We start from the raw sequence: 26,771 nt of genomic DNA on the forward strand, positions 1-26,771 counted from the left end.
TCCTGAGGTCCCTTCCAACCCTGAGATTCTATGATTCTATGATTGGGAGCGGTGCATTATGGGCAGCTATCCCACAGAGCACCTCTTCCCATTCTGGCGCTGTGGCTTGTGGGAAGGGGGCGTGGAGTGTGGCGCATTCTTGGTCCTGTCCCAACTCCCTGTGATGCAGCGGTTCGCATCCCAGCATTCCCTTTGCTTCTGTCCACATTTGGGGCCATCTTTCAACGTTTTTTGTACTGCGCGCTCTGTCTTCCCTTTCGGTCTGCGGGAATGGAGCCCAAACTGCTGAGGAGTGTGCTGACGAGTCTTACCAGCACATCACGTTTGGCAGTCGAGTTATTCCTTATGATAAAAGTGACAATGAGAGCTCCGACGATATCGACTCGAGTAACGCATATGACACGAGTTTGCTTGTGGCATTCACGGACATGCTCACTGTAGGGGAATGCCGCTTTTGGGCTCAGGAAACAAGCACCGAGTGGTGGGATCACATCGTCATGCAAGTCTGGGATGACAAGCAGTGGCTGCAGAACTTTCGGATGAGAAAAGCCACTTTCATGGGACTGTGTGAGGAGCTCGTCCCCACCCTGCGGCGCAAGGACATGAGATTGAGAGCTGCCCTGCCGGTGGAGAAGCGGGTGGCTATTGCAATCTGGAAGCTGGCAACTCCAGACAGCTGCCGATTGGTTGCTAACCTGTTTGGAGTGGGAAAGTCAACCGTTGGAATCGTGTTGATGCAAGTTTGCAGGACTATTAATTGCATCCTGCTCAGAAGAACCGTGACTCTGGGTAATGTGCATGACATTGTGGCTGGCTTTGCACAAATGAGTTTCCCTAACTGCGGAGGGGCAATAGATGGCACGCATAATACTCGATGGATCTCCAGGTGCTTGTGGGTGTTTCATTGACATTAACGCAGGTTGGCCCGGAAAGATGCATGACGCACACATCTTTCGGAACGCTCGCCTGTTCAGGATCTGAAAGCCGGGACTTTTTTCCCAGACCAGAAGATCACCGTAGGGGAAGTCGAAATGCCCATTGTGATCCTTGGAGACCCCACTTACCCTTTAATGCTGTGGCTCATGAAACCCTACACAGGGAGCCTTGACAGCAGCAAGGAGCGGTTCAGCAACAGGCTGAGCCGGTGCAGAATGACTGTGGAGTGTGCTTTTGGCCGTTTAAAGGGCCACTGGTGCTCTCTGTATGGGAAGCTGGACCTGGCCGATGATAGCATCCCCGCGGTTATATCCACGTGCTGTACCCTCCATAACATTTGTGAAGGGAAGGGTGAACCATTCACTCAGGCATGGACCTCTGAGGTTCAGCACCTGGAGGCTGAATTTGAACAGCCAGAGAGCAGGGCTATTAGAGGGGCCCAGCGCGGCTGCAAGGATTAGGGATGCCTTGAGGAAGCAATTTGAGGCTGAAAGCCACCAGTAATGTCTGGTGCCCTGCACGGGAGTGAAGTGCAGTGGTTCCAATGTTAGTAGGAATCTGTGTTTGCTACGCTTACTTGCAGTGCCTGTTTCTTTCTTGGGCTAAGGTATCTTTTACTTCAATAAAGATTATTACTGCAATAATAAAGAATGTTTTCAAAGCCAAAAAATCCATTTATTGAAAAGAGACACAACTGCTTGAGAAACAGAAAGGGCAAGGGGGTGGGGAACGGTACAATCACAGATTTGCGTATGTCCTGTCTGAAGTGCTGTGCAATGAGTGCTGCACTTCAGGCTGTCTATACTGCATGGTGATGGGGGTTGAGTGCAGTGGGTAAGGGTCGTAGTTGCCGGGCTGGGTGGTGAAGCTACAGGTATGGGAGGCAGCTGGTGGTGGTAAGAACTCGGATGTTGAGGAAAGTGGGTTGGAGGTGACATGGGGGCACAAGGGAAAGAGTTTTGGGACAAGGGCTGCAGGAGGGGGCGGGTGTGGTAGTGCTCCGCCTGCATTGCTACGAGCGCCTTTATCAAGTCCGCTTGGCGCTCCATGATGCTTAGCAGCCGCTCTGTGCTTTGGTGCCGGCGATCCACATTCTGCTGGCGGAGCCTCCTTTCACTCTCCCGCCACTCCTGCACTTGTTGATTTTCATTACTTGAATGCTGCATTACTTCGTGCAACATGTCTTCCTTGCTTCTATGTGCCCTCTTTCTGATTCTTTGGAGTCTTTCCGTCAGTGATACCATGGACGGCTGAGATCTCAAGGTTACATCTGTAAAGGCAAAATGCAACATTTAGCAGAGGCAGCATTGTTCACACCAGACAGAGCAACGTTTCCCCCGTACTTAAGGGCAAGCACAGTCTACACAACAGCATAATTTGCCCATCCCAAAGCGAGTGCACATAACCCACGGGAGCCCCAAAATGGTGAGTAAGCACAGGGTCAAGTGTGACTGATTGTTTCATGGCTGTACTGTCATGTGGGTTTCTGTGCCTTGGGGAGAACCAACAGCAGCAGGGGGTACCTACACTGAACATTGTCCCAACATTTTCCACAGGAGTTCGTCCTGGAAGATATCTCACTGCTGAGGGTGACCTGGGAAGCAAGGGAGGGTCTTCTACTGCAATGTGGCTTCTGCCCTGGCCCATATGCAGCTTCCTTGTGTGCAGCAATAGTTTCCCCACCCCTCACGGCACAGTGGCGCGGACAAGTTAGCCTGACTGGGACAAGGACCACGGTGGCTCTCCCAAGAAACATGCGCAAGTTCATCACCCAAGTTCTGGATGAGACCTCTGAAGAGATCAATGAGGCTGTTTACCCCGATGTGAGAGAGCACATCAACGCCCTATTCCGCATCTATTCATGCATGCAGCCCTAACCCTCCTCACTCCAAGAGCCCACACCGAATAACTTCCTTCCCAAAATAAAAGCCGCTTACCGTATTTGTCCTCTAGTGTTTGTCCTGCCCCAAGCACTGGCCACTGCGACTGGCTACCTTCCTCCTGGCTTGAGAACAGCTCCTGGCTGCATGCCTCTAGGGATTCCGGGGTGTCTTCCTCCGCCTCAGCACCCTCGCTCCCGCTTTGCTCCTCCTCCTCCTCCTGCCTTGTTGCACTGGGCTCTGAAGTGTCCATATTGGTCCCCGGAGTGGAGGTGGGGTTGCCCCCAAGTATCGCATCCAGCTCTTTGTAGAAACAGCAGGCCGCGGGGGCAGCACCTGAGCGGTTGTTTGCCTCGCGGGCTTTGCGGTAGGCATTCTGCAGCCCCTTCACTTTAATCCTGCACTGCAGTGCGTCCTGGTCACGGCCCCTTTCCATCATGTCCCTTGATATCTGCCTACTGGTATCATAATTCCTATGGCTGGAGCGCAGCTGGGACTGGACAGCTTCCTCCCCCCAAACACTGATGAGCTCCAGCAACTCACCATTGCTCCATACTGGGGATTGCATGGCGTGTGGAGGCGTGGTCACCTGGAAAGATGCGCTGAGAGGACTCCATGCCTGGCCGAGCAAACAGGAAGGGGATTTTCAAAATTCCCAGAGAATTTAAAGGGCAGGTCTGATGGTTGATCACCTGAGGGCAGGGCAGTAGAGTTCAAAGTGATGACCAGAGTGGCTAGCACCGGCATCGTGGGACACTTCCGGAGGCCAATCAGAGCGCACTATAGGACCAAGGTGTCCACACTGGTGCCACGGCGCTCCAGCGGGGGTGCAGCAAACGTTATTCCTCTCGCCAAGGTGGAGTACCAGCAGCACTGTAGCTGCAGAGTCAGAGCGCTCTACGTGCCTTGCCAGTGTGGACGGGGAGTGAGCTAGTGCCCCCGGGGCTCCTTTATTGCACACTAACTCGCAAGTGTAGCCAAGGCCTCAGTGTAGGACTCTGCACTTGTCCTTGTTGAACCTCATCAGATTTCTTTTGTCCCAATCCTCTAATTTGTCTAGGTCACTCTGGACCCTAGTCCTATCCTCCAGCATATCTACCTCTCCCCCCAGCTTAGTGTCATCTCAGAACTTGCTGAGGATGCAATCCATCCCATCATCTAGATCATTAATAAAGATGTTGATCAAAACCGGCCCCAGGACCGACCCCTGGGGCACTCCACTTGATACCGGCTGCCAGCTAGACATGGAGCCATTGATCACTACCCATTGAGCCTGAGGATCTAGCCAGCTTTCTATCCACCTTACAGTCCATTCATCCAGCCCATACTTCTTTAACTTGCTGGCAAGAATACTGTGGGAAACCGTATCAAAAGCTTTGCTAAAGTCAAGATATATCACATCCACTGCTTTCCCCATGTCCACAGAGCCAGTTACCTCGTGATAGAAGGCCATCAGGTTGGTCAGGCATGACTTGCCCTTGGTGAATCCATGCTGATTGTTCCTGATCACTTTTCTCTCCTCCAAGTGCTTCAAAATGGATTCCTTGAGGACCTGCTCCATGATTTTACCGGGGACTGAAGTGAGGCTGACCGGTCTGTAGTTACCCGGGTTCTCTTTCTTCTCTTTTTAAAATATGGGCACTATATTTGCCTTTTTCCAATCGTCCGGGACCTCCCCCGATCACCACAAGTTTTCAAAGATAATGGCCATAGCTGACTCTGCCTGGCAACTAGTGATGGTATCACTGTCCCTCTCCCCCAGCCAATGGGAGCTGCGGGGGGCGGCGCCTTCAGCAGACAGAGCCGGCAGCTTGGCTGCATTTCTCCTGCCTGCTCCCCTCTTACCTCCACCTTTGGCCGGCAGCCACAAGGGCCGGATGAAAGAACTTTTTAAAAAGTTTCCACGGGCCGCAGTGGGGAGGTTCTCGGGCCGCAGATGGCCCGCGGGCCAGGACTTTGAGACCCCTGGCCTAGGCTGAACATCATGGCAGAGTCAACACAGACTGAGTCAACATCCTTAACTTTGGGGATTTCCTCACATGTTCTCTTACCCTGCCCCCTCCCCCTTTGAAACACAGTAATGTATACACAGTGTTGTGTAAGAGACACTCATAGTCCACAGATGGGTAAAAACTGGAGGTGAAATTGTAGAGAAGCGAGGCCAGAAAGACCCTGCTCGGTGCTCTACCATCCTTCTGTCCCCAGGCTGATGCTCTATACTGCATTGTGTTGCAAAGACCCCACTGGTCTCTGTCTGAAGCTTCAGGTGTTATCTGGGGAAGCTTCAGAGGAGCTGCTTGTGGGGAATGTGCAGAGTCATTCTGCTCAGATCCTCCCTCTCCCGAAGCAGGCATGGCTCCATCTGATGGCCTGCTCCGTGTAGATCCACTGCCCTGCATTCTGAATACCGGAGAGATGGGGCCTGAATTCTACAGGCACAGACATCCAGTGATGCTTGGGTGACTTTGTGCTGAAGAAGCAGGACGGCAGGGGAAATCACAGCTGATCCTGCAGTGAAGTCATGGCAGCGAAAGGCACATTACTGCAATGGGGCTGTGCATATGCATACTAATCAGACAGTGCTGGCCTAACTGGGATTGCTCCCTCCACAGGAGATCTTCAGGCTGATTTGATTAAAACCCAGTTGCTACAGTAGATGAAATGACCCCTCAGAATAAGCAGGGTACTGCCCTGTCCCCAGGACTCAGTGTGTGTGGGGGGGAGGGCTGCACAGGGGAAGGAGCTTTCCCCTCCACCCATGGAGATTGGTCCCAGAATGGCATTAATAAAGGAATTCCCCATCAGCAGGTTTCGTGGGTCCTCTCTTGTGGCTGGCACAGAAGACAATGGCAAGTGGGGAATTTGACCAGCTTGGGGGTTGGAAGGGAGTAACATGTCTAACTTCAGGGTTGTCTGCCAGGAAACACACATGTCCTGGTGCCACAGCTCGGCCCGCCCACTGCACAGCAAAAATACTGATTGTAATGGACAAGTCCAAATGGGAGGAGAGACGACTCCATTTCTCACCGGCAAGGCAAACTCAGGGGGGACTAGCCAAGGCCAGGGATTTGGTGTTCTATCCACACCCACTAGCAATTTAGGTCAGCGTTTGGGCTTCTGGTCAGGCAGGACCAGGGTTTGGGTTGGAGGCTGAGGCAGGAGCAGAAGTTGGCTTTGGGTTGATGGCGCCCAACCCATGCAAGATTTTAGAAGCCTCTGGATTGGAACTGAAACAGGTGTCTAATTTGGATCTGTGTGATGCACACTAAAAGCCTGGCTTGACACTTTCCAGTGCTTGGAAACTTTCACATATTCAAGGTACCGAGCGTGGGAACTGTGCCATTCCTCTCTAGCAGCTGGTCCAAACAGAGGATAACAGCATAGTGCTGCTGGTAGTAATGAAGTTGCTTCCATAGCTCAAGTGATCCAGGTGTGTTTTGCAATGATTCTGAAATGGCCATGACAACAGGCAGGCGTGCTGGAAATTCAGGGTCTTTCCCATTCCAGCAGGAGCACGGCCGTGTTCTTGTTTTCATGTTACGCACTGAGTCTCACAAACATGTGGCTCAGAACCAGGCCGGTCTCAAGAACAGCTTAGCCCTGTGAACATGTTCTTGCTCCCAGTGCTAAACAAAACACAATCTCAAGCAGTGTGACATTTGATGGGCATAGAATCACATGGTATGAAAAGGCAAAAGTTACTATCAGTATTTGTAATCCGGCAGCAGGCAGAGACCCCATTGTGCCAGGCTCTGCAGCCAGGGTGAGAGACAGGCCCTGAACCAAAGACCTCACCATCTAAATGGACAGGGCACACAAAGGGATGGAGGTCAGCCAGCAGTCCATGGCAGAGCCAGGACTAAACCCAGGTGTCCCGAGTCTCGGGATGGCACCAGAGCGCACACAGAACGGTCTCGAAGGTGGGTTTGTATGACTGCAGCTGCAATCTTGTTGGATCCCAGCAGCTGCTCAGAGGAGCGTGGGTGCGCTGACTGCATTCAGCACAGTACTTTGCAAAGCACAAGCACTCAGCATTATTTTTACTATTGGAGCAGGGGCCTACCCAGAATCCCCTCTGTTATGTCAGCTGAGTCTAGTGTTTGCTGGGTCGGGGTGTTTGAAGCTGGGGATTGGGCCCATCTCTGCTCTAATATTTATCAGGATTTCGCTTTCCTCTCTCAAACTAAAAATGTGGTTTATTGCAGAGCTCTGCTTGGAGCAAAAGTGTCACCTAATGGCCAGTTCCTGTAATAGCAGAGTATAGCCCATCCCTTTGGGCAGTCCAGGGCTCTATGGATTTAATCCTATTCTGCCATCCTGAATTTCAGTGGATGTCTGTCTCCCAAATCTATTCAGTGTCCGGTAGCGTCGATGCTTTTCTGCTGCTCTGCCCACCCCAAAGTAGTGTCACTTCTAAGCTGACATAGTGCCACCTCGCAGTCAGACTGGTGCTGGTGGGTATCTGGAGATTGGGGTGGGCCCGTCGATGTCCGTGGAGCCAGGATTACACCCCCGGAGTCTGGTGGAGAGAAGCTAGACACAGTGTGTGCTCCCTGGGGACGCAGAGTGCAAAGAGAAAAGCATTGCTGGGCTCTATTGTGCAGGGTCAGACGGGGCCTGGGTTTGATCTAGTGTCTCTGCTGTGCAGGGTGCTCAGAATGTGCCACGCCATGCTAGTGGTCAGCCCGCGTTCCGCAATAGCTCCCGTGCAGCCAAGGAGGGGATGATGCTCACCCCGGAGCATGGGCTGAAAGCAGGTTTAGTACTTTTCCTGCCAAAGCACTTCACAAACCACAGTCATTGAATCCTTGGCCTGGCTCACCCCAGTTCTACCCTGGGGTGACTCCAGGGGCTGCAATTTGCACTGGTGTGAGTGAGTGGAGAATCCGGCCTCTCATTTTGTTTTCACTCAGTCAGTACTCTGAATGAAGTCAAGGAGAATCTGCTAGAGCAAGGACCCCAGTGTTTGGCTCTGGTCTGGATGTATCCAGCACCCCTGAAATGCAGCCACCTCTAGGGTGGAGGGTGGCAGACACCAGCCTGCTGCAGGCTGCACAACAGCAGAGCTAGGGGAAAATATGGCTCTGGGCACCATGTCATGGGACTATCTGCAATAATAATTTCTTTCCATATGAACCTCCCTTTGTTATGGTAGCAGGGTTGTGGTGGTTACAACTCCTCCTCTGGGGGAGCGTTCTCATGCCCTCAGAGCAGATGCCTTACCTAGAAAACCATCGTGGGATAAACTTTCAAGGGATTCCATTTTGTCACCTCAAAGGTGGGGGGGAGGGAGAGTAGCTGAGCTGACCCTAGCAGGGCTTGAACCTGGGGCTCCAATGAGTTCAAAGTATGGCAGGTACAGTACTTAGTCCTATAAGGCATCCTTAGGCGGGGGGCCACCAGGGCATCCTGTCAGCCCCACTATGGCCCAGCACATGCTACACCATGGCCCTGGAGCGCTACAGCTGCCCAGTGCTGCGATGTGCAATCCCTGGCTGCTGGCCAAGCTCCATGCAGCTCAGCTTGGTGCTGGGCATTGGAGTCCAGGCAGCAGCTGGAACCCGTGAAGATCAGGTCTCTTGTGCCCATTGCAGTTGGGGTTTCGGAAGCCCATTGCCTGAAAGTTTGCGAGGTTGGCAGAAAACTCTGCTAGTCAAGTCAGCGACACCCATCATCAAATTCTCGTCAGGGCTGGAAACGCCAGAGTTGACTTTGTCATTCCAGAGAGCCATGCAGTGCCCTGGGCAGCCTTCCTGGGCCACTGTGGCCAGTGCGCAGGGGCAGGGAGTGGTACCAGAACCAGGGCTGCCCGGGAGGAGGGGGGGGGCAAGTGGGGCAATTTGCCCCGGGCCCTGCAGGGGCCCCCATGAGAATATAGTATTCTATAATATTGCAACTTTTTTTTATGTAAGGGGCCCCCAAAATTGCTTTGCCCCAGACCCCCTGAATCCTCTGGGTGGCCCTGACCAGAACTGCTGCGTCTAAACTGTGACTTGGGGACGCATGATGGGAGCCCTGCTTTCCTCCCGAGGTTTCCACTTCCCCCCTCCCCATCGTGTTCTAGCTGGGCCTGATTCTTCTCTCCCTACGTTAGCATGGAAGGTGCTCCAGTGGGGCCAGTGCAGCTACTCCTGATTTACACCAGGGGGTAAGTGAGCGAGGAGGAAGGGCTGCATGGGAGTACTGGGGGCAGAGTTAGGCTCTCGGTCCTCAGGGAGGGCACTGGGAAGTGTCCTGCCAAGCTGTGGCCCTAGAGATGCGTCCATCAATAATAATTAAGGCTACATTTATGTCACAGAGGTCACGGAATCCATGACTTCCAGAGACCGCTGTGACATTTTCTGCTTCAGCCCCAGGGGCCAGGACTGGAGATGGCAGTCAGCAGGGCCCCAGAAGGGTTCCAGTCACGGGCAACAGCCTTGAGCAGGGGTGGAGGGGGATCCCGCAGCTTCCAGCTACCATGGTGATGGGGGAAACCATGGAGCTGCAGCAGCAAAAGTCACCGACAGCTCACGGCTTGCAGGAATTTTTGTTTATTGCCCGTGACCTGTCCATGACTTTTATTAGAAGAAACCATGACAGAATCTTAGCCTTAACCCATTAACACCCCTGTTGAGATCCTGGGGATGGAAATGCACAGGCAGGAGAGGAGGAACTCGGGGCAGTGAGTAGGCTGACAAGAGAGCTGCTGCAGCCTGTGGAGAAGAGAGCCACAGCGGCATGGGGGAGAGAAAATGACTGGCCTGACCACTCTTGTGGGGAAGAGTCTTGCTGTGACTCCCCAGGGCCTCAACGGGGCCTTTCCCGTCTCTGAGACCTGGGACTGCAGCACTGAAGCTCTTCACACCCCATGTGGTCCCCCAATCCTCTTACGCTAGGTTTGTGACACCGGCTCCCCGCCCCAAGAGACGTTACCAAGGGCAAGGTCGGAAGGCAGCGGGAGCAGCGTCTGAGGCCCAGGCCTGGGAGCCAGAAGACCATGGCTCGTTACTGACGTGCTGCAAGACCAGGGACAAGCCACTTCCCAGCTCTGCGCTCTGTCTCCCACTCTGCCAAGTGGGACCCTGAGAGCTCCGAGAGCCCGTACGCAGCCGCTCTGAGTAGCCTGCAGCACCAGGCGAAATCCCTGGCCCCTTTCGCTGCAAGGCCCTGATGCTGCCCCCTTGCTCAGGAGCAATGGGGGGACTGCAGTGACCTGCAGCCATTCCTCAGGCCGCCTACAACAGAGCTGGATCCCCGCCCCCCGAAGTATTCACTGGATCTAAGGGTCAGGGAATCTAAAGCAAACCCACTGCCTAAGGGGGCCCCAAGAGCAGGAACATGAGACCTCAAAGCAAGCCCCAGGGTTTGCACTGGTGTTTGAAGAGGAGTCCCCACACAGTGCGCTTCTTGGGCCCTGCACGTGCCACCTGATGGAATTGCTCTGCAGGGAGCTGTTGAGCTTCAGTGCTGCAGTCCCAGGTCTCAGAGATGGGAAAGGCCCTGTTGAGGCCCTGGGGAGTCACAGCAAGACTCTTCCCCACAAGAGTGGTCAGGCCAGTCATTTTCTCTCCCCCATGCCGCTGTGGCTCTCCCCTTGAGTTCAGGTTGGGCAGCAGCTGCAGTTGGACAGGCTGTGCACAGAGCCTGGTACAGCTGCAGTGTCTGCACTGGGGCATTGGGGCCATGCACAGAGAAGGACAAGACGTGTCACCGGATGTGAAATTAACTGCCCAGGCTGGGGTCTGAGTCCTGTGCCCTGAAAGGGAGGGTGCAACACCCACTGTCCCACACTCACTGGGGGAAAGGGGAAGATCCAGAGGTGGGATACCTGCCAGGAATGGACTCGATGCTGCTGATGCAAGGAGAACCCCAGATGGATTTCTGGGGCCACCTGGGACTTTGGCCAGAACAGCTGGTCACCCTTTCCCTGCATTCCCCACTGTCTCCCCAGGAGCCTGGTGTGGTGTTCACTGGCCATGCTCAGTTACATACAGGGCCCTTGGTCCTTGCAGCCTGAGCAGTGCCTAGATTGGCAGGGCAGGTAACTCGGAGGAAAGGACGGGGCTCAGAGCTAGACGCAGGCAAGGTCAAGCTCCCTGCCGCAGAGGCGTGGACTAGAAGGCAGTTCAGCTGCCATTTAGTTCCCTGTTGAGGAGACAGCAGCAGCAGCAAACAAACATCTCATCTGCATATTTGCATATGGATATCAGACAGCTCTCGATCTACAGGAGAAGCGGGGGGTGGGGGACTGGCTTCTTCTGGCTGTTCAGCAGCATTGGGCCAGATCCATCTCTTGCCCTGGCGTAGATCAGGAGGCACACCAGTGACACTAAGGGGCAAGCAAGAGGAGACTCATACCCTCTGACCTGGGCCTCGAGTTACCCTGTGCCCACGGGCTGTTCGGAATTTGTCCCGGGTGACTGCGCATTGCTGAGCCATCTCGGAAGGCGGATTTGCCGAGCACCACGAGTCTGGCTGCAGCACCGCTGAGCGTAAGGTTCCTTCTGCTGCTGCTGGGGGCTGGATCAGCCTGAGCTACGGCTGCTGCTGGCACCAAAGGAGCTGAGCCCGGGCAAGCATGGCCAGATGAGACCAGGAGTTCCTTTACAATCTGTGAAGCACCACGGGGCTGAGACAAACACTTGGTGGAACCAATTGGGAGCTCCCGTTTCCTCCAGCTGAGTCAATGGCATCTCCTTGTTTCCAGCAGTCCCAGCTTGTATACCTGGGATGCATTCTTGCAGACGCGCGCTCCAGAGCTCCCCTGGGCCCAGCTGCCTCACTGACCCTTTATTCGTTAGTGGCTGAGGATCACAGGTGCAGTTGATGAGCTTTGAAGAATCAAAGGCCTGGTGCCAGGACAGACCCCGTGAAAGTGACAGGGTGGGGAGAAGTAAGGTGGGAAGAGCCAAGTGAGTGCAGGAGCAGCTGTGGGGTGGTACCAGGGTGATTGTAAGCTGCTGGCCCAGGAAGGACTAACTATGGGCAGTGTGCGCCAGCCCTTCTTCAAACATAAGATGCCTAAACCAACACCAAGACAGAGCTATTCCCCTGGCAGAGCAGGCTCCCAGCATCCAGGGCCTTCCCCTTGCCTCTCTTCCCCCATTCCAAGGCTAACACGGCCCCAACTCTCCCACCAGCTGCGCGCTCTGAGCCCTTTGTAGGGATCCCCTGGGTTTGATAACCGAGAGGCTGGCGGCCGCAGGCCCCAGCCTCTAGAGGGGCAGACCCCCGTTACACAGACGAGCATGTGGCCTTTGCAGAGAGCGAGAGACTTGTAGGGTAGTGGGGCTGCCAGCATTTCAGCCACTCCTAGAGCTGCTCTAAGAAACGGGGGCCTTCAAATGCCAGTGGCCCAGCTGCACGGCTGAGCCGAGCCAGGGTTAGCACCAGGGGGCAGGGGTATTTAGACACTGCTCCCTAGTGTCACCAGGGCTTGCCTGTGCTTCCGGGAACGGAGGCCAGAAGGAGGCATGAGCGGGCCTGGGCGGTATGTGGCTCATAGATACTTGCCTGCGGGTGGAAAATGTTCAGCCCACTTCAGTAAAACTAAATAGCTTGGGGAGAATGTACAGCGTCGCCCCAGCTATGATTCGAGCTAAGGGGAAGGCCCAGGATGGTTGTTTCCTACTTGCCCAGCCCCCAGAGGTTGCAGACAAGGGGGCACAGTCTGTGGCTCTGAGCCAGCCATCCCACCTGCTGGTGCAGCTGCCCTCCCTGGGCAGGCTTGTGGCAGGCATGCTCCTGGAGGATCCAGTGCGGCTGATTCCCTCAAACCATCCCACCCCAGTTTCAGACGCCTGCCTGGCCTTCCCGCCCTCCCTGGAGACTGATGCTCCCAGGGGCAGTGGTGGGTCTGTAACTCGCCTCGCTTCTCCAGGCAGTGCGATGGTCCCTCTTCCCAGCCACGCCAGCACTGGGAGCGTATGTGCTTAAGAAGGACCAGCAAACCCCTCTCTCTCAGCCGCACCATGTGATGTCCCCAGGTCCTGCTGACGGAGAAAAGTTCAGGGCTTCTTCAAGGCCTGAGGTATCCTTTCGCCACCAGGCTCCAGCCATGGGAAAGGCTAGAAATGTCCTGGGACGATGACCTAGTCCAGCTCTGCCCTCTCCTCTCCTTGCTGGAAAGAGCACGGAGCACACCGAGGAGCTGTCGAGGAGAGGGACTGAGTGCAGCACGATGATCTCAGCACCTGCCCCCCAGGGACCTGACCTCTCCTTCCTAGGAGCCAGAGCCCCAGAGGGCCCCCAGCTCTGCCAGCCAGCCTCAGAGGTGCTGCCCTGTGGCTCAGCCTCGGCCAGGAGACGCATGAAGGTCACTAGATGAGTTACTGCTGCAGCGGCTGGCACTGCTGGATGCTCTGTCCTCGGGAAGGAGCTGCAGTCCAGCTGCTCGGAGCTCCCTGCGCAGCGCTGCTGGGGGTACATGGGGCTCTGGCACCAGCTTGTCCGCCAGCTCTCATGACCATGGGCACGGTTAATGACAGGTTGATCTCTGACGAGGTTGGAGGGATGCCACTCGGGCACTGAGTGTCACCTCAGTGAGGATGCTGGCTAGCTGGCATTGGCAAACAGGTCCCTGTCAGCGGTTCTCAACTTGAGCCCTGCAACAGCAGGCTGATTCTGCCTCAGCTCCTGTGATGTGATGAGTGTAATATAATAACTCATTGAAAGGTGACAGGGCCAGAAAGAGTTAATTAACTCACAGACTGACCTGACCCATGGCCGAACTTTAGAAACTGGTTAGGAAGATCTGTAAATGAATAGAGCTTTAAAATGCAAGTCTGTATTGTTAGAGATAGAAGGGGAGGTGTTTGCTCCTGGTGATGTAAGCAAACAAGTCTTGTCTATTGCTACAGCTTTGATTCAAAGAGCAAAAAAGGAGTATTAACATTTAGGAAGATACTTAAGTGAAATAGTATTATTGTCTATATGTCTCTTTGAAGGTTGTGGTAACCTGTATCTGAACTGTTTAATGAATAAATTACCCTGTGCTAATTGCCAGGATGTTTGGGAGAAGGAAAGTTAAGAGTTTTTTCAGGCCAAAAGGCTGCTGGAAATGTATAAGAACCCTGGGACATGATCCTTCTTCATATTTAGCTCCTAGAACTGGAAGGGACCTTGAAAGGTCATTGAGTCCAGCCCCCTGCCTTCACTAGCAGGACCAAGTACTGATTTTGCCCCAGATCCCTAAGTGTCCCCCTCAAGGATTGAACTCACAACCCTGGGTTTAGCAGGCCAATGCTCAAACCACTGAGCTATCCCTCCCTCCCTCAGATCTGCTCTGCTCTGCTCTGCTTTGCTTTGGGTTTCAAGAAGGGGAAACCATAAGCCATAAGGATTGAGATTCCCAGTCATTGACTAGAGCCATCCTGAATATGGACATTGGACTATAACCTCTGGACTATTTCTAAAAGGACTTTTGGCAACTATAAGCTCATCTCTGCTATGTATCCGAACCTCCAGAATTGAATTCAAGTCTGTCTGTATATTGATCTTTTAACCAACACTCTCTCTCTTTTCTTTTTTAATAAATTTTAGTTTAGTTAACAAGAATTGGCTATAGCGTGTATTTTGGGTAAGATCTAAGTTATAATTGGGCCTGGGAGTGTGGCTGATCCTTTGGGGTTGGAAGAACCATTTCTTTTATACGATGAGATAAGATTTTCATCATCATATCTGACATGTGTGTCTGGATGGAGGCCTGAGGCTGGGTACTTTAAAGGAACTGCGTTGTTTGGACGTCTGAGTAACCAGTGAGGTACTATAGAAGTTGTTTTGGGCTGGTCTGGTAAATCTAAGTATTGGAATAACCACCAGCGTTTGGGGTTTGTCTGCCCTGTTTTGTTTGCAGTTCACCCCGATTGAGTGACCTCAGTGGCTCCCACAGGCAGCGCCGTCACAGTGGCGTAGTTGGCAGGATCCACAGAACCAGGTCAATGAAGCTTTGGGTCAGAACCCCGCGCTATCCACATTGGAATGTTGGGATTGAGAGTTTGGTTGGTTAAAGAGCAGTTGCAATGGCTGAGCAAAGAGCATATGAGGCCTTGACAAAAAAGCCCTGGAAGATTTGTGTTCAGAAAAGGGGATAAGCTTTAGAAAGAAAGCTACAGATCAAGAACTGAGAGAGCTGTTAATGGCCAGTGATCAGGAGGCAGGAGCACAGCCCTTACCTGATACTACAGAAACTGCAGAAGCAATTGGAATGAAAAAGGCAGCATCGTCACAGCTCCCCTGCTAAAGCATGGCACAGACGCTCAAAATAACCCACCCCTTTTCCAGTGCTGCAATGGGGAGGGGGAGTGGTTCATGCCATAGCAAATGGGAGGGCGGGGTCATGCACTGGGCCTTGCTGTCCTTCTAAAAACTCTTCTCTGCCAGGATGACTACCACACACTAGACAATGGCTGGGCTGCTGGTGGGCTGAGCCCTGCCCATCACACTGCCTGGCACTGCCCCCTTGTTTCCTTGGGCTCCCTCTTCTGTTGGGATCTGCCTGTTAGCCCTTGGAAGGGCCAGGGACCATTTCTCCGGTCTGAGCCCCCTGAGGACCTGGGCCCAGTGGTGATAAATATTGAATGGGAGCGGAGGTGGGGGCCTGGGCTGGGCCCACGAGAGCAGATGTATCTGTAGCACAATCTTTAATGAGACTCACCTGCCATCAGCTCCACACACCCCATCTGTGTCTCTAATGCACCATGCTGAGATGTAGGCAGCCCAGCGACAGCTAGGCAGCTCTCCAGGCCCAATGCAGAGCTCCTCCATTGGGGGGGAGAGGGGGAGTTTGGGTCCCAGCGCAGGGTCAGTGGCTTTGCCAGCATCGTGTCCTGGGTGAGGGGTATGCGGGGAGAGTGGGGCTGCTCTGGAATCCTGCTAAGGCAAACAGATGAGCAGGGCCGGAGGATGTGGGTGAGCAGCAGGTGGGTGCTGCATTAGGGGTGGGGATGATGCAGGGGTTGTTGTACCCACTGGGAGGGTGGGGGGAGCTCTCGAATGGAGCCAGTCTGTGTGGGGAGGCTGGAGTCTGCAGTGGAGGAAGGTTTGTCTTGGAGGCTGGATCAGGCAGGTGTCAGGGAGTCCTGGCACATTCGCCACTGCTGCAGCTCCAAGGCCCTGCGCTCTTGCCTGCTGGAGCTTTCCTGTCCCCTTGGCAATGGGGAGCCGGTCTGCTCACTCCCAGGCAGGTGGTGCCTAGGGCGAGGCCCTGGGTTTGCCAAACAGCAGCAGGCCGCAGGCCTGGCGCCCGGCCAGGGCAGGCATCACATGGGGAGCTCTCCTGCCAGCTCCTGTGCCTTAAACCCGGCATGGGGAGCGGAGTCCCACTGGGCAGCATGAGAGCGGACCCAGCCCCATCAGCCTCCAGGCTGCCAACTCAGAGCAGGCAGGGCCGCAGCGGGGGCCTCTGTGAAAGCAGCTGGCCTCCGTGCGGTTCCTGCCAGCGGGGGCAGGGAGGGAACTGTTTTTTCTTATTCCTTTCGCGTATGGTACCTAGATCCACAGTGACGGAGGGAGAGGGCTGGCAGGTGCTTTACACAAGCAAGGAAGTGCATGTGCCTGGGTATATTTGTGTAGAGGTCCCAGCCTCTACACAAATATACCCAGCTTGTGTAGGGGGCTCTGGGTGTGTGTGTGGGGGCTCTAGGGGGTGTGGGGTGCAAGGTGTAGTGTGTGGGTGTTCCCCCCAACCAATGAGCCCTCTTGTGGTCCAGACAGGGGAAGATGCTGGTGGAATTCAGGCAGCTGGCAGGGCTCCATTCTGTGCCCCCCTCTGCTCCAGGCACCCCATGTTAATTCCGCATCCCCAGCCCCCACAGGTGAGCTCCACCAAGCCTGCAGCCTCCCTGCCCTCCTGTGCTGCTGCTGCCAGGCCACTGGGATCCAAGGAAGGTTAAACCCTCCCACTGCCCAGCCCGTCCCCTTCCCTCTGCTACCGGCCACACCTTCCTCCAGGAGCCTGGTCCCAGAAGCCTTTGCAGCACTGCGTTGGAGGAGGCAGGGTGGAGACCAGGTGAGACCCAGAGGTGCCTGCCTTTTGCCCCTGAGCAGGGAGCCCCTTTTGGAGGGGCAGGGCTGCATGGGCAGTGCCTGCAGCCAGCAGAGCTGGTGTGGGGCAGCCGGCCTACATTAGCCTCTATGATGAGAGAGGTAAAGGCGGATGCAGCATGTCTCTGGGGCACAGCTAGCACCATTAGGGACATCCATGGGAAAACCTCCATTCACATCAGTGGAGCGGGCTCTGCTGTGGAAACCCCTAGTGTGTGGGGAGCCCAGCTCAGAGCACTAAGGCCTGGCCCAAGAGCCGCCATTCCTGGGTGGGAAGGGCACCTCTAGGAGCACAGGGCTTCTCTGGGTTGAGCCCCCGGAAGTGCCAAGCCCCTCTGGGAGTGTGGCAGAGGAGGCCGGCTCCGTGCCGACATGTCACTGGCTCGGTGCTGCGGAGCTTGGCTTAGCTCCCAGCCTCTGCCCCCAGGCGTTTGCCAAGGCAGCGGGCTGAGCCCCCGCAGGCTCTGGCACCCTGGTGGCCTCTGCACAAGGCTGTGGGCCTGGCATGCAAAGGTGGCTCTTGGGTGGATGGTTTTAGTGCCTGCGCCTGAGGGACGGGATATTCAGCATAATCACCTGAGACCCCAACAGCCAGGCTGGTCCAGCACTTAGTGCCAGAGAAGCAGCGGTTTTGTCCCAGTGCAAAGACTCCCAGCCTGGAGGGCTGCAGGGTTCCCAGCTCTCTGGCTCCCCCTTGGCTCATCCCAGCCCCCTTCTCCCCACAGAGGCTCCTGGGGTCCTAGAATGTGAGGTGGGAAGGGGCCGTTGGGATCATCAACCTGCTGCCTGACACAGGCAGGGACAGGCAACTGTGTGGAGCAGGAGCTGGTGCCGTGTTGTAACCCCCTCGACTCTCCTCACCCTGCCAGCTCGGTCCTGGTGCTCTTGGTTTCAGCTGCAGGCGTCAAGTTCCACCAAGCAGAAACTGACCGTGTCACTCAGACAGAGCCCCTCTCCAGCGCTGTGCCCTGCAACCCTCCCACCAGCCACCAAGGAGGCACTGACACCTGCTCTGGCATCAGTTCCTCATGGGCCGACTCGCTATTGACCCCTTCGCGCTCCAGGCAAGGCTCATTCCTGGCTCATAGGGGAATCGAGCAGTAGGAAACCCCGCTTCCCGGAGCCAGTGCTCTGTGCTGCCTGCCCTCCTGGGGTGGATGCTCGTGTCTGAAGCAGGAGAGGGCCTCTCTTGGGCACTCCACGGCCTACGCTGTCCATTCCCTGTGGCCAACCTGATCCTTGTTACTTTCCAGTCACGGGGCAATGAGTCAGTCACTTGCCTCTTCCCCTGGCAGACCTTTGCACCCACGGCGCGAGCTGCATGTCTGCAGTCCATGGGGCAGGGCCTGCCCTCACCTTGCTGGACTTTACTGCCAGGGATGCATTTGGGAAACTTCTGCTGCTTCCCGGCGTGGGTGGGATGGGACGTTGGAACTGCACAGGTGAGGGAGATTCCCTCCTCCAGAGGCACTCCATCCCTGGGAAGGGCTGCAGCAGGACCCCGGCGGATCACCCCTGGCTTCCCAGCACCGCTTTCCCCACAGCTCGCAGCCTAGACCTTCAACCATGTCAAACCAAGTGGGCTGGAGGCTGGCGGAAATAGGGTGGCTGAATCCTGGCCCTTTCTCTGTAGTGTCTGGGACTGGGCAGTGCAGGGCCAGGCTGCAGTGGTACTGTCTTGGGGTGTGTGAGCAGAGCCAGGCCCATGCGTAGGGCTGCTGCTTAGAAAAAGCAGCAAAGTGTGTAGTGGCCCCTCTGTGTGGGACTGATCGGGGGCTGGCCAGGATCCCAGAGCCCCGCATCCCTCGTGGTGGGACTGGCATTGCACTCAGGCCAGATCCCAACCGTGGAGAGGAGGGGGTTGGACTGTTCCATTTTTATAATGGTGTGTAGTGTTTGCAGGCTCTGCTCACGGGGCTGTGTTGCGGCTTTGCATTACTTTGTGGCTTAGTGCAGGTCTGGGTTGCACAGTTGTACTGTCCTGTGTTGCTGTTCTGTTGCTGTGTTGTGTTGGTTTTTTGTCACTGTGCTGTTTCTCAGTGTTGCAATGCTAAATCATTTTGGTTTTAGAACTAAGATGAAGTGTAATGTCAGATGTGTTTCTGGGTGAGAATGTTATTAAAGCTAATGTTTAAAATCAGGTTTACACAAGTTAGGAGGAAGGTGCTGTACAGCTGGGGTCAGACTGGAGTTAAGAGAGATGACAAATATGCATTACAAGGTTCACTAGATACATACATAGAACATAACTAGTGTAGACCTAGATGGGGGTGTGGGAGTTTTTTTTAAAGCATCAGTGAATGTGATCTCAGATATGTCACCCATAGAATGTACTTAGAATCCAAGTCAGTATTGATGTAGCAAATAGGTACATGGGTGGGCTGCGTCCCTCAGTTTATCAGGGAAGGAAGTGGGTGGGGAAGGGGTAGCTCAGTGGTTTGAGCATTGGCCTGTTAAACCCAGGGTTGTGAGTTTAATCCTTGAGGGGGGGCCATTTAGGGATCTGGGGCAAAAATCTGTCTGGAGATTGGTCCTGCTTTGAGCAGGGTTTTGGACTAGATAATCTCCTGAGGTCCCTTCCAACCCTCATATTCTATGATGCAGTGCTGTACTGGTGTTCTGTTCTGTGCTATACTAGATGGGGTTGTGTTGTGCTGGTGTTGTGGTTCTCTGTCAGAGGGGTTTTCGTTGTGTTGGATGGGATTGTGTTGTGGTTCTGTGTTCTGGCTCTGTGCTGGGTGGGGTTGTATTGTGGTTCTGCGTTAGACGGGTTGTATTATGCTGTGTTGTGGTTTTGTGCTGGGTGGGGTTGTGTTGCTGTGATGTTGTGCTGTAATAATTCAGACTGTCTCCTCCCCTTGGCAGGCCCAGGCCAATGGAGAATCGCTTTGTAAGTGCATTTTCCTACCCGTTTGCTCTGTGCATGCTCCAGAGCTTTACCTGTGTCTGGGAGCCCATCTGTGTGCCCGGCGGGCAGAGAGCTCCCTGGTCAGGCGGGTGGGCACAGTGCTCCCCGGGCAGGCAGGCAGGTGAGCAGAGCACTCCCCGGGCGGACAGGTGAGCAGAGCGCTCCCCGGGCAGGCAGGCAGGTGAGCAGAGCGCTCCCCGGGCGGGCAGGTGAGCAGAGCGCTCCCCGGGAGGGCAGGTGGGCACAGTGCTCCCCGGGCAGGCAGTCAGGTGAGCAGAGTGTTCCCCGGGCGGGCGGATGAGCAGAGCGCTCCCCGGGCAGGCAGGCAGGTGAGCAGAGCGCTCCCCGGGCGGGCAGGTGAGCAGAGCGCTCCCCGGGCGGGCAGGTGAGCAGAGCGCTCCCCGGGCGGGCAGGTGGGCACAGTGCTCCCCGGGCGGGCAGGCAGGTGAGCAGAGCGCTCCCCGGGCAGGCAGGCAGGTGAGCAGAGCGCTCCCCGGGCGGGCGGGTGGGCACAGTGCTCCCCGGGCAGGCAGTCAGGTGAGCAGAGTGTTCCCCGGGCGGGCGGATGAGCAGAGCGCTCCCCGGGCAGGCAGGCAGGTGAGCAGAGCGCTCCCCGGGCGGGCGAGTGGGCACAGCGCTCCCCGGGCGGACAGGTGAGCAGAGCGCTCCCCGGGCGGGCGGGTGGGCACAGTGCTCCCCGGGCAGGCAGTCAGGTGAGCAGAGTGTTCCCCGGGCGGGCGGATGAGCAGAGCGCTCCCCGGGCAGGCAGGCAGGTGAGCAGAGCACTCCCTGGGCGGGCGAGTGGGCACAGCGCTCCCCGGGCGGGCAGGTGAGCAGAGCGCTCCCCGGGCGAACGGGTGAGCAGAGCGCTCCCCGGGTGGGCGGGCAGGCAGGTGAGCAGAGCGCTCCCCGGGCGGACAGGTGAGCAGAGCGCTCCCCAGGCGGGCAGGTGAGCAGAGCGCTCCCTGGGCGGGCGGGTGGGCACAGTGCTCCCCGGGCAGGCAGGCAGGTGAGCAGAGTGCTTCCCGGGCGGGCGGGTGAGCAGAGCGCTCCCCGGGCGGGCGGGTGGGCACAGTGCTCCCCGGGCGGGCAGGTGAGCAGAGCGCTCCCCGGGTGGGCGGGCAGGCAGGTGGGCAGAGCGCTCCCCGGGCGGGCGGGTGGGCACAGCGCTCCCCGGGCGGGCAGGTGAGCAGAGCGCTCCCCGGGCAGGCAGGTGAGCAGAGCGCTCCCCGGGTGGGCGGGCAGGCGGGTGAGCAGAGCGCTCCCCGGGTGGGCGGGCAGGCGGGTGAGCAGAGCGCTCCCCGGGTGGGCGGGCAGGCGGGTGAGCAGAGCGCTCCCCGGGCGGGCGGGCAGGCGGGTGAGCAGAGCGCTCCCCGGGCAGGCGGGCAGAGCGCTCCCTAGGTGAGCTGCAGGGAGGCAAAAGCTGAGGACCTTAGTGACTGCATCAGCAAAGCTCTCCCTGACTGAGCAGTGAGACACTCCTGGCTGCCTAGGGAGCGCAGCTGCAGGCAGGTCGTGTCCCTGATCGGCCCAGGGAAGCCATGTGGGGGAGGAGAAAGGCACAGGGTGACCCAGGTGCATCTGAGTGCATCAGAAACAGCCCCGTGCCCCCATGGAGTGAGGCCTCCCTCTGCACATCCCTCCCTCCCTGCCTGGGGCCTGCAGCAGCCAGGGCACTTGCTGGCATCAGTCCCCACCGTGGGTTCTGCGCTCCGGGGTCAGCGTCAAAGGCCCCCCAGGGCCTCCAGCTCTCACTGGGGTCTGGGGGCTGAGTGTCAGGATGGATGTGATGGGAAGTGGGCTTGATAAAATCTCTGTCCACATTGCTGGATTGCTGGTTGGGACAGGTCCAGCGCTGGACTAGTGGGAAGCTGTGGGTCAGGAGTGAGGGGCATCGGAGAGCTGAGCTGCGTTGTGAGAAGCTTGCCTATTTCCTGCCTTGCTGAGCCAGCTCAAGCCCGGCTCAGGAATCCTTTATGTGGTTAGGCCCAGATTGCAAATCCCTCATGTCCGGCCTGGCAGGTGAGCGTGGCAGCTGTCGGGACCATGCTGGGCAGCTCTGACCGAGCGGCTCCCCTGGGGGCATCGTCCCACCATGGATAAACCCTCCTCTTCCTCCTAGCGGGGAGCAGGGGCCTGGGGTGTGTCTGGGTTTGGCTGAGGGTGCCAAACTTGCACCACATTGATTCTTTGGCAGAGAGTGACATGGGGCATCCCCCACATATTCTGGGGATACTTCTGTTATGTGGGGGCCTTGCCAGCTCATGCTGATGCCCTCCACCCCTGCTGGGTCTGGCAGCCTCCCAGCAGTGCCTGCCAGGTGCCATAGGGATAGGTGCGGGTATGAGGGACACAAACCAACCCCCGCTACAGCTCTGGGTCCTTCCAGGGTCTGAAGGGGCATGGCTCAGTGACCTCAGAAGAGCCAGGTTCTAGCCTTGCCACTGTCACCGAGGCACTGAAGGGGCCCACAGTTTCCCCAATTGTAGTATAGGGTGCGGAGGGGAGAAGTTTCCAAAGGGCATTGAAGCTGAGCTGGTGCCTTGCGGGCCGTGATACCCCCTAGTGCTAGGTTGGAGAAGCTGATTGAACTCAGGGTCACTCCAGGCAGCGCTGGATCCCCAGATGCCGATGTCAGTCCCACACCCCCAGATTGATCCTGCTCCCAGACAGACGCTGGCCAGTGATTTACTGTGTGTCTGCCTTCTACTAGGATCTAAGCAGACCTGGGGCCACAGACCGCTGCAGCGACAGCCAGCCCCTGAGGGAACATTCCCAAAACTTGCCCTACAGAGGAAAGGCCTGGGTCTCCCTCTGACAGCCCTGGGGGAAACTTTCTTAGATCACAGAGCCCAGCTGGTGAGCTGAGCCCCAGCCCTGGGGAGAGGTGCCTGGTGTGCTGTGGCTCTGGGCCCTGTGAGTAGGGTTGGCAATTGTGGTTGGACGTTGTGATGGGTTGGATCACAGAAACCCCATTGGGAGCTGCCACCCAATGTACCAAGACTACGTCTATTCCTGTTTTCCCTGCCAGCTCAGGACTCCAGCACCCTGTCTTGCTGAGCCAGACACTCCCGTCTGCTCCAACACACACCCAGGGTCTGAATTACTTGCCCCAAAGCTGCAGGTTTACCTGAAAACAGCTCACAGAAGTGTACTTGTCTTTCGCACTCAGATGCCCAACTCCCAATGGGGTCTAAACCCAAATAAATCCGTTTTACCCTGTATAAAGCTTATGCAGGGTAAACTCATAAATTGTTCGCCCTCTATAATACTGATAGAGAGATATGCACAGTTGTTTGCTCCCCCAGGTATTAATACATACTCTGAGTTAATTACTAAGTAGAAAGTGATTTTATTAAATACTGAAAGTAGGATTTACATGGTTCCAAGTAGTAACAGACAGAACAAAGTAAGTTACCAAGCAAAATAAAATAAAATGCACAAATCTATGTCTAATCGAACTAAATACAGATAATCTCACCCTCAGAGATGCTTCAGTAAGTTTTTTCCTCAGACTGGACACCTTCAAGGCCTGGGCACAATTCTTTCCCCTGGCACAGCTCTTGTTCCAGCTCAGGTGATAGCTAGGGGATTCTTCATGATGGCTCCTCTCCTTCTCTGTTCTCTTCCACCCCTTTATATATCTTTTGCATAAGGCGGGAATCCTTTGTCCTTCTGGGTTTCCACCCCCCCTCACTGGAAAAGCACCAGGTTAAAGGTGGATTCCAGTTCAGGTGACATGATCACATGTCACTGCAAGACTTCATTGCCCACTTGCCAGCACACACATACACAGGAAGACTTACAGGTAAACACAGCCACCTGCAGACAATGGTCCTGGTTAATGGGAGTCATCAAGATTCCAAACTACCATTAATGGCCCACACTTTGCATAATTACAATAGGCCCTCAGAGTTATATTTCATATTTCTAGTTCCAGATACAAGAGTGGTACAGTTATACAAATAGGATGATCACACTCAGTAGATTATAAGCTTGTAATGATACCTTACAAGAGACCTTTTGCATGAAGCATATTCCAGTTACATTATATTCACTTATTATCATGTTTTTATAAAACCATATAGACTGCACAACGTCACAGACATATTCCTGGCCTTTTCATCACATGACATAAACTTTAATTAAAGATTTATCTTTAATTTCTGGAGACTCCAGGGCAATCCTGGAGAGTTGGCAACCCTACCTGTGAGGGGGGGTGCACAGTGTGCCATGGGTGACAGGTTCCACTCGGGGTGCCACCTGGAACTGGGGTACTACTGAGTCCTCTGACCCACCGGCCTGGGCTCCCTTTGCACTGTGCTGCTGTGACAAGCTGCAAAGCCCTCCAAGCCTGCACTTTCACCAGCATTCACACAGGTCGGGACACACCCAGCTGCAGTTACACACAGGCTCTCTAACCACCAGCTTCCCAGCCTAGGACTCCAGAGCAGTACTGTCCTGCCCTCGTCAAATCTGGCCAGTATATGGGTTTAATGCCCGTCTGCCTCTCCCTCAATGTGATGAGGACCGTGCACACTTATGGTAACCAAGCTGAGATTTTCTCCAGACATCTTAGTCAAATGTGCACTGGTTTGGATTAAAACATAAAATAAGTTTATTAAATACAAAAGATAGATTTTAAGTGATTATAAGTCATAGCAAACAGATCAAAGCAGATTACCTAGTAAATAAACAAAACCACAAACTGAGCTTAACACACTAGATAGGTAGGATATGTAATCCCTTTGGGGTTTAGAGAGCATGGCCCTTTAAATCTTTTTCCTAAGCGGAGGAGGAGAGTAAGAAAAAAGGAGGGAAACTCCAGGGGGCAGCGCTGGAGCCCCAAGGAGAGGGGGAGGCAGCCTGCAGGCCCTGGAAAAGTGAAGCAGCAGAGAACCTGCCTGAAGCCTGGGAAGGACAGGGCCGATCGGGGACACCCCAGGACAGGAGCCAGGAGCAGCACTGTGCCAGGGAGGAATTGCCCGAGAAGGACAGGCCGGAGCTGGACCCAGTATCACGGCTGCCCAGAGCTGCATGGGGCTGTGAGTACTGGGGCTTGTGACTCTGCATTGGAAACAAGGAGGGAGACTGTAGCTAGTTAAGTGGGGAGGTGGTCGCTCTGTGTGGCTTTGCAGAGAGCGGCAGAAGAGGGCACCGGAGGGGTTTGTTGGGGGAAGGTTCATTGGCGCTGAAGATGACCAGGAGCACCCAAGACTCACCACTGGACTGGAACTTTGCTCAGGACTCCTGAACTCTGTGTGCAGACACATTGCTCAGTGTCTGCCCTTCCAGACTGTGCTACCACTGGGCCTGTGGGGCCTTGGCTTGGATGCAGCCCTGTTCTACTGCTCCCCATATATTTCCCCTTGTTGTTTTTCTCCTCTCATCCCTCTGTAAATAAATATTTCCCTTTCTTATACCCATTGTACTTTTTCTGTGCGTGTGTGTGTTCACTCTGGGGGGTTTGGAACAGGTGCCCCTGGGGTGGAAGGGATTTCTCCTGCTGCATTCCTGCGCGCGCCTTCTCTTGGCCAGAACTGCCTGCAGAGCAGACTCCATCTTGGCTACGAGGGCACTAAAGTTACACTAAAGTTATGGTGGCCCGTACGGGGACTTTGCAGTACACACACACACACACACACACCTCTACGTCGTGCACCCTGGGCTCTTCTTCACAGAGCAAAGAAACTCCTGAGTGACTTTCATCTCAGTTTAAAAAAAAAAGAAGAGAGGATTACTAGAAGACCTGTGCCAAGGGGCACGAATCCCAGTAACCAAAGCTGTGCTGGTGGCGGGGTTCCCAGAAGAGATGGAACCAAATGAAATTGAGGAGAGCTTAGATGCAGCTGAAATACTGGGGAGGGTAAAGGTCCGCACCCGTATTTACAACCGCAAAGTGAAGGGCATGGTAGCACTATGTACTCACTCCAAGGAAACAGATCTTGATAAAGTGCCCAAAGAGGTGCAAGTAGAAGGTATTCCCTGGACAATTCTGGGGGCAGAGCAGTCCCCTCCTAGTGTGCCTGTGTCACTTGAGGTGGATTCTTTAGCGCAGAAATTGCAGGCTCTGATGGTAGATGAGAAGCGGACAAGAGAAGAATTAATTTTGCCATTAGGAGGGGCTCCAACACCTGCAGCACCCAGCCTGGTGGGATGGGCCAAAGAGCTGGGAAACACTCTCAAAGATGCATTGAGGCCGGTATATGAAAGTGCTCCATACAAGCGGTTACGTTCATTCTTGGGGGTGTCACCTGTACCCCCAGGGGAGGAGGATTACGAGACCTGGAGGGATTTTACGGTGCCACTTGTCCAAGAGTGGGACTGCTCTGATGCTAAGAAGCAGAAACGTGTGCTTGAGAGTCTGAGGGGACCTGCCATGCGAATTATCCGAGCCCTGAAAGACTCTCCACCAGCTGCCACAGTGCAAGCTCTTTAACCGCTCTAGAGAGTGTCTACGGTACTACTGATAGCGGTGAAGACCTGTATTATCGGTTCCGCCATACCTATCAGGAGCCCCACGAACGACTGTCGGATTTCATCAGGAGACTAGAGGATTTGCTACAGCAGGTAGTGCGGAAGGAGGGCATCCCCACCAAGCGCATTGATTCCGCTAGGTTGGACGAAATCCTTTGGGGCACCCGACAAGATGGGTTGATGTTGTGGCGACTGCAGCTGTGGGAGCGGGCCCAAAACCCACCCCCATTCCACAAGCTCATTCGAGAGATACGTGAAGAGGAGGAGCGATTGTTGCAAGTGGATGCAGTGGTGCAGCCGAAGATGGCAGGGAGTCGCACCACCACAGTGCTTGGAGAGATGGAAGATGCCCCGTCAGTGGCAGCAACACTGAGAGATTTGACCCGAGAAGTGGCCATGATGAAGGCTCAGGGACATATTGTGCCATCCTCAAGAGGGGAGAGTAGCAGGAGGGGTGATAGCCAGCGAGCAGGTTTCTGTTATAACTGTGGAAGAGATGGTCACTATGCCTTGGACTGCCAAAACAAGACAGATCATGCAAGGGT

The 26,771-nt window shown here is 55.3% G+C and overlaps 1 protein-coding gene across 17 annotated transcripts in view; it reads left to right on the forward strand.

Moving 5' to 3' along the window:
* RAP1GAP (RAP1 GTPase activating protein) overlaps positions 1–26,771 on the forward strand; it is a 200,268-nt gene that overhangs the window by 69,178 nt on the left and 104,319 nt on the right. The gene's annotated exons all lie outside the window — the stretch shown is intronic.

Source organism: Chrysemys picta, chromosome 21 (assembly GCF_011386835.1).
Source record: "Chrysemys picta bellii isolate R12L10 chromosome 21, ASM1138683v2, whole genome shotgun sequence".
In the NCBI taxonomy this organism is placed as follows: Eukaryota; Metazoa; Chordata; order Testudines; family Emydidae; genus Chrysemys; species Chrysemys picta.